General features: G+C 47.9%; 1 protein-coding gene across 1 annotated transcript in view; it reads right to left on the bottom strand.

Annotated features, from left to right (window-relative positions):
* Positions 1–8,119, bottom strand: part of ahdc1 (AT hook, DNA binding motif, containing 1) — a 216,351-nt gene extending 208,232 nt beyond the window's left edge. Inside the window, exon 1 of the mRNA XM_052036500.1 lies at positions 8,070–8,119. The gene's annotated coding sequence lies outside the window, so the exon portion shown is untranslated. The remainder of the gene's footprint in view (positions 1–8,069) is intronic.
* Positions 8,120–12,000: the final 3,881 nt, after the last annotated feature.

The following is a 12,000-nucleotide window of genomic DNA, read 5'->3' as shown; positions in this document are numbered from 1 at the left end:
CTACTTCATGTCTGCCTTGAATCAGAACCTCTTATTCTGAAACTATGTCCTCTAGTTCGAGATTCCACCACCAGGAAAACATCCTCCCACCATCTACCTGCCAACTGCCCTCAGAATCTCGTGCCTGAATGAAGTCACCTCATTATTCTTCAACAAGTGCAGGTCCAACCTGCTCAACTTTTTTCATGAAGCCCAGAGAACATTTTTTGATCTAAATCCAATGCACATATACCTCTACTAAATAAAGAGGCCAGAACTGTACGCAGTACTTTAGATGTGATCTCACCAATGCCCTGTGCAATTGTAGTAACACCTGTTTGTTTCCCTTCTCTACCCTTTTGAATACAGGTCAACATTTCATTTGCCTTGCTAAGTATTTGGTGTACTTGCTTGCTGCAACTTCCAATTCCCTGGAATAACTTTGAAAAGTTTCCTTTTAACAACTGAATTAGTTTTGCATTTAATTCTTCCAAATGATGTACTTCTACAGATGTACCATAGAAAACATCCAAACCGATTGCATTATGGCCTGGTGCTGTAATTCGAATGCATGGGAACGCAAGAAGCTTCAGAGGGTAGTGGACTCTACCCAATACATCACGAGCACGTCCCTCCCCACCATCAGTAGTATCTACATGAGGCACTTCCTCACGGCGGCAATATCCATCAAAGATCCCCACCATCCGGACCACGTCATCTTCTCGCAGCTACCACCGGGCAGGAGATACAGAAGCCTGAAGACCCACACTACCAGGTCCAAGAACAGCTACCATTGGGTTCTTAAACCAACCTGCATAACCCTAATCACTGCAGTTTAGCAACACCATGACCACTTTGCACTAAAATGGACTTTTTTTCCTAATTGTGTTCTTTCCTGTTAAAATTGTGTTTAATTTATGTTTTTCTTGTGAATGCTGCTTATCTGATGCTATGTGCCTGTGATGCTGCTGCAAGTAAGTTTTTCATTGCACCTGTGTATACATGTACTTGACGTTGACAACTGTCCAGTATTTTTTTGTCAAATGATACTCCATCCCAGGTACTGGGAGGAGCAGAACAGAATCAGTTCGTCACACCTGGAGGCTGGCCACACCATTATTGAAGTCAATGTGTCATCTTCTCATCAGGAAGAGACCACATCAAGTCTCAGTGCTCTGATCAACATCAAATGCCATCACTGCAATTCACACCCAGCTCACCTGTCTCACAGATACTGTACAAACTTGCTGCACTGCTGGGTGTGAAACAAGTACTGAGTTAAGGTACAAGATGATCACAATACACTAATAATCTCTACAGTGAATACACAAAAGGTACATATGTTTGCTAAAGGATTAAAAAAAGTAAATCAATATTCATGCTGCTTGCTTCAAAGCTGTAATCATTTAAATATTTTATCCAAATGTATGCAACAGAATGATAAAACTACATGTACAACTTTATGCATGCAAATGTAGGCAACTCCCAAATCAGCTACGACGCCCAAGATCTCACACCTGCTAGAACAGGTCATGCTTGTGTGTGACAAGTTACAGCAGTAATAACATAGTCTAATGTGTAAAGAGTTCCCAGAGTCACTATTCCCGCAGAACCAGTCCATCAGGAACATTACAACTGAGGGCAATTTTTCAAGGCTAACAAACAGACGAAGTTTGAGAGGCTGTTACACAGGACCCAGCCCTTCAGTGCACAGTGGATCTGAAGGGTGAATTGTTCAAAGAGGACATGAACGGCATTGGTGCTTTGTACAAAGAATGTATTAACTTGACAACACTATGAATCTAAAGAAAGCCATGCACTGTTTTGTATCCCTTGTACGTAGTTTTTTTTGGATAAGGCTCATTTTTGAAATAAAACAACTGGATGAAATGACCTCATAGCTCTAATCAACTAAGGGGGTCAGAGGAATTTTCCATAATATCCTTCATTCACATTTTAGTTTTATTGTCAAGAGATTAATTGGCTCAGGGGGTGTACACATGTGGGTTGCCAGGAGATTACACGGTTATGGAAGTGCTAGTGTGTGTGCATGCATGTGAGATGACAGACTACACAACTGTGGAGGTGTGTGGATCTGCACATGTGTGGGATTCCAGGAGGGAGAGGGAGAGGGAGAGGGAGAGGGAGAGGGGGAGGGAGAGGGGGAGGGAGAGGGGGAGGGAGAGGGGGAGGGGGAGGGAGAGGGAGAGGGAGAGGGAGAGGGAGAGGGAGAGGGAGAGGGAGAGGGAGAGGGAGAGGGAGAGGGAGAGGGAGAGGGAGAGGGAGAGGGAGAGGGAGAGGGAGAGGGAGAGGGAGAGGGAGAGGGAGAGGGAGAGGGAGAGGGAGAGGGAGAGGGAGAGGGAGTTCATTTGTTCCATAAGAACAGCTGGAGGCTGTGTACACCCTACCATTCATTGCCTACACCCCTTAACAAAAGTCTACTAGTCCCAGATTTAAAATACATAATTCAGCCAGCATCATTTGCTGTGTGCAGGAGAGCGCCCCACCCTGCCACCCCCTGTGTAGAGGAGTCTTTCCTAACTTTATTCTTGCAACCTGGCTTTACTTTTTAGACTCTGTGCCCTAGTCAAAGTGGACAGTGGGAGACTGTTCCCATTGGAATTCACAGGGACACAAGAGGCTGCAGAGAGCAGTGGTCACAGCCAAGTCCATCACGGGCAGAGCCCTCCCCAGCACTGACAGCATCTACAGGAGGCGCTGCCTTCAAGAAGGCGGCATCTATCATCAAGGATCCCCACTGTCCGGGTCATGCCCTCTTCTCACTGCTACCATTGGGCAGGAGGTACAGAAGCCTGAAGTCCCACACCACCAGGTTCAGGAACAGCTACTTTCCTACAACCATCAGGTTCCTAAATATACCTGCACAACCCTAACCCTACCTCAGTAATGGAACACTATAGACTTGTCCTCAATTATGCCTTTTTTTTGCACCGTCTTGTTTTTGCAGACTCTTTTCTCTCCCCCCCCCCATTTAACAGTATAATTTATGTACAACTTATGTTCTGTGTGTTGTCTGAACCTACGTGCCTGTGATGCTACTGCAAGTTTTGCACTATACCTGTACCTCACCATACTTGTGCACATGACAATAAACTCAACTTGGAGGAGGTGTCAAGAACCAGAGATCAATGTAAAGGGGAAGAGAATTACAAGTGACATGTGGAAACTCTCTGACACAGCCTGTGGTTGGGATCTAGAACACACTGCCTGCAGATGTGGTGGAGGCAGGTTCCATTGTGGCCTTCAAGAGGAAACTAGATATGTTAGGAAGAAAAATTTGCAAGGCAGAAGAAAAAGTCACAGGGGTGACAAGATCACAAGGCAAAGGAGCAGAAGGCAGCCATCCGGCCCATCAAGTCTGCTCCGCTACCTCACCATGAGCTGAACTATTCCCATCTAGCCCCAATTCCCAGCCTTTTCTCCATGTCCCTTGATACCTTGACAGGATCACAAGATCTTGTCAAGGTATCAAGGTGAAACTAGTGAGATTCCCTGGCAGATAGCTGGCATGGCATAATGGGCTCAATGGATTCCTTCTATGCTGTAACCATTCTATGACTGCTTGTTCCCAGATTACCCCTCCCACGACCCTTCCTAATGGTTCCCTTTAAGGTTATGAAAACTATAAACAAATCATTGCTTAAACTTCTAAATTCTATCAAGTACAACCCTACCTTCTGGAACTGATGTACAGGGGGATCTTGGGGTCCAAGTCCATAGCTACCTGAAAGTGGCTGCACAAGTTGATAGGGTGGTAAAGGCAGCGTATGGCAGGCCTGCTTTTATTAGTCGAGGCACTGAGTTCAAGAGTCAGGAAGTTGCATTGCAGCTTTATAAAACTCTGCTTCCGCCACATCCAGAGTATTGCACTCAACTCTAGTCACCCCACTATGGGAAGGATGTGGCGGCTTTGGAGAGGGTGCAGAAGAGGTTTACCAGGAATGCTGCCAGGATTAGATGGCATGTGCTATAAGGTGAGTGGCAGAGCGGTGACCTGAGGAGTACCTTTTTCCCCAGGGTCGAAATGTCTAATACTAGAGAGCATGCATTTATGGTGAGAGGGGGAAGTTCAAAGGAGATGTGCGGGGCAAGTTTCTTTTACACAGAGAGTGGTGGGTGCCTGGAATGCGCTGCCAAGGGTGGTGGTGGAGGCAGAAACGATAGAGGCTTTTAAGAGGCTCTTAGATAGGCACATGGATATGCAGAGAGTGGAGGGAGATGGACATTGTGAAGGCAGAAGGGATCCGGTGTCATTTGCTTAATTAGTTCGGCACAACGTTGTTGGTGAAAGGGCCTGTCCCTGTGCTGTACTATGTTCTAATTGCTCTTTGTAATTTAACCATTGGAGGCCAGGAATTATTTTCTTTCTCTCCCTCCCTGCCTCCCAGACCAATCTCGCCTCCCTAAGGTACATTCCCTGAACTGCTCCCTGTGCTCCTGGCTGTGCCTCCCGAGGACTCTGTATCGTTGCAGCCTAACTTCTACCCCATTGAGCAGATCAGTCGCGGAGGGTAATGGGAGAATATTTCATGGAGCATTGGACTCAATCAACAATTAAAAGTTCTCAAACTCTATGAAATGGATTTCCTCCAGAAAGTAAGCCCCAAAGTTCAAATGCTTAACAAGTAAAAATCAGGATTTTTTCTTTTTTCTCAAGTGTTTTTTCGGGGTCGAAGTTCACCGAGCAGGGATGAGCAAGGACGATGCACTAGTAAAGTTACTGACTCTCTACAGATGCACTTATAAAGGAACAACGTGTTCCCATATTTTTTGCTGAACTTTCAGAACATTAACTTGCAGATGTGGTTTTACTGTAAAAACCACAAATTCACATTTGAATTCCAGGAGGTGAGATTATTCCTGAAATATTGAAATACATGCACATACACGTTCAGACAGGCACAATTCAACTTGACAAAGCTCCTTTAACGTGGGCTACAGCAGAAAATTAGCTGCTTTGGGGTATTAAAAAAATACATTTTCTGAATTCCTCAATCCACCAATCACTCACTGCTCAGATGGCTTTCAGTTAGGACATCACAGGTACCAACATTTGGCTCTCTTTTGATCAAGTCCCGTATACCTTATCACAGATGAGAAGACAAAACAGCAATCTGCCTAGCGAAGTCTGCCAAAACTTTCCTGGAACCGGCTAACAAAAGGTTAGTTAGTGACTCTTCATCAGAACTGGTAAAAGTTAGAGGCCCTGGTGAATGGTCACTGACCTGAAATGTTGACTGTTTCTCTTTCCACAGATGCTGCCTGATCCTCTGAGTATTTACAGCATTTTCTATTTTCATTTTGCCGATTTTGGCAGCTGGTCCATCACATTCAGCACACTAACATTTTGGGTGAAGTTTTGTGAGCTCATCTGTCATAAATGGATCTTCACATTATCAATTAATTTGTTTGTATTTCAGTCAATTTTAGACACAGAAAGGTACAAATTAAGGCCCAACCGACAAGAAACCTCAGCATTCAAATTGTTAAGGGTTTGTTTTAATCCCAATTTAAAGATTTTGGACAAAGAGGCATGATTTTCTTTTAATTAAATACAGAAATTGCCCCATTTTCCTTTCTGTTTCCAGCCATTCTTTTAAGCCTCTGGAAGAAAAACCAGCACACACACTGCTTGTGGATGAGCTGACCCACCCACTGTTCCCAGAATTCACGACAATGGAGTATGATAATATTTATGTAATGACTGTCATGTCTTATGGAAGTTCACTTTAGACTCCATTCACGGAGTTATCGAAAGGACTGATGCCTGTTGGAGGAAGTGCCTGAGTGTTGAAGGATTATCCCTCAGCACACACGCCCTTCTCTCTCTCTGTCAGGCCTCCTATCCAAGTGCCTATCATCTCAGGGCTCTTTAACCTTCACAGAATGGACAGCACTAAATGTCTGCCAGTTTACAGAGGAGACACAAGAGACTGCTGACACTGGAATCTGACAAGATGCTGGAGGAACCCAGCAGGTCAGGCAGCATCTGTGGGGGGTGGGGTGGGGTGGGTGGAAATGGATAGTCGACATTTTGGGTTGAGACCTTTCATCTGGGTGTCCTTCATACAAAGGAAACAGGCTCAAGCCTGCTCCACCATTCAGTAAGATCAGGGACTTGATCTTGTCCTTAGCTCTGTTTTATTGCCCAATTCCCATAACCCTCAGCAACCCACTAAATATCTGTTTCAATATTGAACATAAATGATGATTTTGCTATTTTGATCCTGACTATATTTTCAGAACTGAATATTTCTCCTTTTTATTCAGGTTGCCTTGCTGAGGGCGGATAAAATAAAATCACAGAGCCATGTAACGTCAAATAAAACCCAACAACAAATAAATACAGAAGAACTATGTGACAACTAGAAACTCAACTAATTTTCTTTCTCCCCTGCGATAATTACAACACGATTTTCTGCAGGAAAGATTATACACGACAAAAATCAGCCCCAGCGGCAAAAATACAGGCAAATCAAGGGGAAATCGGACTCTGTACTGGCTAATGACTGAATAACTCAGCCCACATAAGCAATGTCATCATTTTGCATGAATACTCCAGGCTGTCTTGGATCCTGTGCTGGTCACCCTGAGTAACATAACCTTCAATAACCTAGCTGGGAGCAATGGATGAACAATGTTACTGCAATCTTTACTGTGTTATGCAAAGTCTACTAAGGACAAACTGTGTACAGCCATTGCTGATGCAATATTAAAATTATTATAGTCTGAAACAAGGCAAGCAAAATACAATATTAAAACAAATACTATTCATTCTGCTCTTCGTGCAATAAACTGTATATAATCTGCTGCCAGTGGGTTGTTTGCTACAAATCCACAATATAATAAACAATTCTGACAAGGCCACAAAGCACAAAACTGAGGCAAAATTACTTTGCGTACATTACCAAGACTGCAATATTTTCTGAGACATTTGCTACATAATTTTTTAAGCAAGTTTTTTTTACTGTACAGGTTCAAATTTTAAACTAGTTGCTCTATACATCCGCAAACATTGTCCATTTATACAACAGCTTTAACATTGCAAAAACAACCCAGGACACTTCACAGGAGCATTACCAAACAAAAATTGACACCAAGTCACACTGGGGCAAATAACCAAACAAGATTTTAAGGAGCATCTTGAAAAAGGAAAGGCAGTAAGAGAGCTGAAGGGGGTTGGAATGCCAGAGATTTTGGTCCAGAAAACTGAAGGCACAGCCATTAAATTCAGGGATGATGAAGTGGGGAGCGCAGACAGTGTGGAGGAAATTACCGAGGCAGAGATGGGAGCAAGGGGTTTGGAGTCACTGGTGCAATTCTTAAAATGCAGCCAGTCATCCCCACTGCAGAAGGTTGAGTCTGCTCACACCAACTGCTGCCGTGCAGATTCCCCAACTCCGGTGGCTTGGCTCTGCTTCCCAGACCAAGGGAGGGAGGGAGGGGATCCAGGTGAGTGGCAGACTGAGCAGCAGCCAACTAAAGTCGGGATGTCGGAGGGTTATCGTCTGCAGCATTACGGCAAAAGGGGAAAAAAAACCAAGTGTGGCAGCCCAACACCTCCAGCGGAATTTATCACAGCTGGAACTCAACGCAAAATGCATTTAATTGCAGGGCAGCAGAGCGTGGGTCCGGGGGGGGGGGGGTTCAGGTCACCCAATATAAATAAAACTTTTTTGCCAAGAATTGCCAGCAGCCCGGTGCCCTGCGCTGGCCGGGCTGGGACTGCGGGTTATTTTGGGGATGGCAGCTGGACTTGGGTGCGATTGCGGAGAGGCTGCGGGAGGCGGGGAGCCGGCAGAGCGGGGGGCAGCGCTGCATTGCCTCGGGTGACAGCCGCCCCCCGCCCCCCGCCCCCCCGACACCTCCCCAACTCCGGCAGCGGCGCAAACCCGGCGCAATCCCCCCGCAAACCCTCCGCAAACCCGGTCTGCGCCTTCCGCAGGGGAACGAGCCGGGGGGGGGGGGGGTGTTTGCTGCGCTGGCGGGTGTCTCCCTCCCTCCCCGGTGGGTCCCCGCACCCGGCGCGGCCCCGGGCGGGCAGCGCGGAAGGTGAGTGAGCGCCCTACCTGCAGCCCGCTCCCGCTCCGCTCCCGCTCCGGCTCCGCTCCGGGTCCGGCTCCGGCTCCGCACCCACCGCCAGCTGTCAGCCCGGGCGCAGGCGCACCGCTGTAGCAATTCTGGCGCATGCGCGGCGGGGGCAGCACATGGCTGGGGAGGTGTGAGGGGAGGGGGGAGGGGGATGGAGGAGGGGGATGGGGTGAGGGGGTGGGGAAGGGGGTTGAGGGGGAAGGGTGGATGAGGGGATGGGAGGAGGGGATGGGGTGAGGGGGTGGGGGAGGGGGGATGGAGGATTGGGGAGGGGGTTGAGGGGGAAGGTGGAGGGGGATGGGGAAGGGGTGGATGGGGAGGGGGATGAGGGGGAGGGGATGGGGAAGGGAAGGGGATGAAGGGGATGGGAGGAGGGGGATGGGGTGAGGGGGTGGGGGAGGGGGTTGAGGGGGAAAGGTGGAGGGGGATGGGGAAGGCGTAGATGGGGAGGGGGGATGAGCGGATGGGGAGAGGGGAGGGGGATGGGGTGAGGGGGTGGGGGAGGGGGGATGAAGGATTGGGGAGGGGGTTGAGGGGGAAAGGTGGAGGGGATGGGGAAAGGGGTGGATGGGGAGGGGGATGAGGGGATGGGGATGGGGTGAGGGGGTGGGGGAGGGGGGATGAAGGATTGGGGAGGGGGTTGAGGGGGAAAGGTGGATGAGGGGAGGGGGATGGGGATGGGAGGAGGGGATGGGGTGAGGGGGTGGGGGTGGGGGATGAGGAAGGATTGGGGAGGGGGTTGAAGGGGGAAAGGTAGGGGGATGAGGGGGAAGGGGTGGATGAGGGGGGAGGGAGGAGGAGGAGGGGACGGGGACAGGCAGGGGGAGGGGAGGGGGAGAAGGGGAGGGAGGGAGAGGGAGGGCAGAGGGATGGGGAAGGAGGGGTGAGGAGGGAGAGGAGTGAGAGGGAGGGAGGGATAGGTTGCAAAGGAGGAGGAGGAAGAAAATCGAGGGAGCATGGAGGGGAGGGAGAAAGAGGAGGAGGGAGGGGTGGGGGTGAGGGATTGGGAGAGGGAAAGAGAGGGAGTGAGACGGAGTGGGTGGGATGGAGGGGGTTTGAGGGAGGGGCAGGAGAGGCCGAGGGGAAGAACAGGTAGAGGGGAGAGGGATAACAGAACAGGAAAAGTGGAGAGGGAGATGCTGTGAGGATGGAGGGGAGGGGACGGTGTAGTGTGTTGAGCAGAAGGGGAAGGGGGAGAGGCCAGAGGTAGGGTGGGTGTAGAGGGGTGGTGGGTTAGGAAAGGGGGAAGGTGGGGAGGAGGGAGGGAGGGAGACTGAGATGATGAGAAATGTCTTCATGTAGAAGGCAGTGGACCCTTGGAATTCTCTCCCCTTGAAAGCTGTGGAGGCTGTCAATCGGCATTCTGAAGGCCAACAGATTAGAACGTGAGAATTTGGAGCTGGAGGAAGACCGTTTGGCCCTTCCAGCTCACTCCACCATTTGTCAAGGTCATGGCTGATCTTTCACTTCAGTGCCAATTTCCAGACTATTCACATACTGTATCTCTCTACTCCCTTAATGCCTAGAAATCTATCCACCTCTGCCTTGAACAAAGTCAACAACTGAGCCTCCACAGCTTTTGAGGAGACCAAATTCCAAGGGTTCACTGCCTTCTATGTGAAGAAATTTCTCATCATCTCGTGGCCAACTCTTATTCTCAACCTGTGGCCCTTGGTCCGTGACTCCTCACTGAGGAGAACATCTTCCCTACATCTTGTCTGTAAAGCCCTTTAATAGATTTGTGAGTGTCAATGAGGTCCCCTCTCGTTCTTCTAAGCTGTAAGGAATACAGTCACAGTCTAATCAACCTCTCCTCAGCAGATTTGACCAGGATACGATCCACGCAAAATCAACCTGTAAAAAAATGAGTTAGGCAAGATAATTTTCCTTCCTTACATGGACAGAGGCTTGGAGGTGCTGCCATGTCCAAACTAGAAGCAAGTATCCAGCATGTAACACCAGCCTAATAAATCCAGGGACAGGGTCACAGCAGATTGGACCACCTCACAGTGGACACCAGTTCACTGGCATATTCAGGGTTAATCAGTTTTGGTTTCTGGCTTTAAATCAGGTAATACTGTTCACAACACATCCAGTCCTGTTGTAGTCCACCACCAGGGATCATTCCACTACACCTTAACCAGCTGGACATTTCCAGATGTGGAAGATTGGAGGTTATGCAGAATGAGGTGCAAGTTCACCACAAGGCAATGTATCCTCTATCTGGGTCAAAAGACCCATAGAACCATAGAACCATACAGCACAAAACAGGGCCTTCGGCCCACCAGGTTGTGCCGTCCATCAAACTACCCTTACACTATCTAACCCTTTCCTCCCACATATCCCTCTATATCACATTCCTCCATGTGCCTATCCAACAAACTCTTGAACCTGTCCAATGACCTCTGTTATTGTTAAGGTGCTTGAAGGGATCCCCAGAAATGCCTAATGTGATCACCAAGACAGAGGAGCCATCTGTCACACAGAGCTTTGGAGAGAACATTGAATTGAATTTTTGCACAGTCAGTGGGTTAGAGTAACTCTACAGATACCATCTCCTGAGATTTGATCCTGAACACCATACCAAGTAATCGATGACTTTGCTTGATAGAATCTGGTGGTATCTTTGGGAAGTTGAAGAAATAGATGCAGATCAGTCTATAGACGTACAATACAGCAGCAGCAGCACAATAGAACAATACAGCACAATGTAGGCCCTTCAGCCCACCGCGTTGTGCCGACCTGTGTGGAGCTGCTTGATGATTGGTTTCCAAAGATGCCTGGGGAATTGATATTGGGGACCTGAATCTTAGCAGTCTTTATTAGCAATCTAGGTGTTAGAGTTGGGAAAATAATTGGTGCAATTTAAGAGTGATACAAAGAATGTTTTAGAGCTTGGGGGGAAATAAACAGTTTCATGCCAATCACAGTGCAGTGGGGAAGTAGACCCATGCTTGGCAAATGGTATCTAATCAGCAACAAAAAGATAACAGATGGTGGAAATATGAAAACGCTGGAAGTTCTCAGCAGGCCAGGCAGCATCTGTGGAGAGAGAAACATGGATAACTTCAGCTTAATGACTTCCTCAGAAATGGGAAAAGTTAGGAATCACACAAGTTTTAAGCTAGAGAAAGGAGAGAGAGACAGCGAAGCAGGGTGAGTGAAGGAGTATTGAAGGTCGCTGCGAGGGTCTGTGAGTCTGCCATGAAGACCAGTTGTAGATCATCCTCTGAAAGTAAGATAGAGAAGGGGAGGAATTGGCAGGGATGGACCAGGTGAGAATGAGAGCAGGATGGAAACTGGCAGCAAAGTTGCTAAAATATCTGAATTCCCTCTGGGAGCAAGAAGCAGGAAACAAGTTAGGGGATTTGAGTATAAGAAAAGGGAAGTCTTGCTGCAATTGCATAGGGTTCTGGTGAGACCACATCTGGAGTACTGTGACCTAGATATGGTTGAGTATCCTTGCCCCAAGGAGTGATATACTGGCAATAGAGTGAGTGCTGCAATGGTCACTAGATTTGGGAGGGCAGGGTTATTGTTGTATGAGGAGAGATATACCAGACTGGGCCAGTACACTCCTAAATTTAGAAGAATGAGCGGTGATCTCATTAAAATATACAAAGTTCTTATGAGGCTCGACAAGAGTAGATGAAGAATGATACTTGCCCTGGCATGCCTAGAGCCAGAGTTCATAGTCACAAAATATGGAGTCAGCCTTTCAAAACAGTCATTCACTGTGCTTTGATGCAGAAACATCTACAGTACATACTGTACTTGTCGACTGATGCTCAGTTTGGATTTTGCCTACACTACTCAGTTCCAGACCTCCTTGCAGTCGAGGTCCAATAATGGACTAAAGTGCTGAATTCCAGAAGTGAGGTGAGACTGACTGCCCTTGACATCAAGGCA

Source organism: Pristis pectinata, chromosome 22 (assembly GCF_009764475.1).
Source record: "Pristis pectinata isolate sPriPec2 chromosome 22, sPriPec2.1.pri, whole genome shotgun sequence".
Lineage (NCBI taxonomy): Eukaryota > Metazoa > Chordata > Chondrichthyes > Rhinopristiformes > Pristidae > Pristis > Pristis pectinata.
Note: the sequence above shows the minus strand (reverse complement) of the source record. Positions and strands in the feature narration are given on the sequence as shown.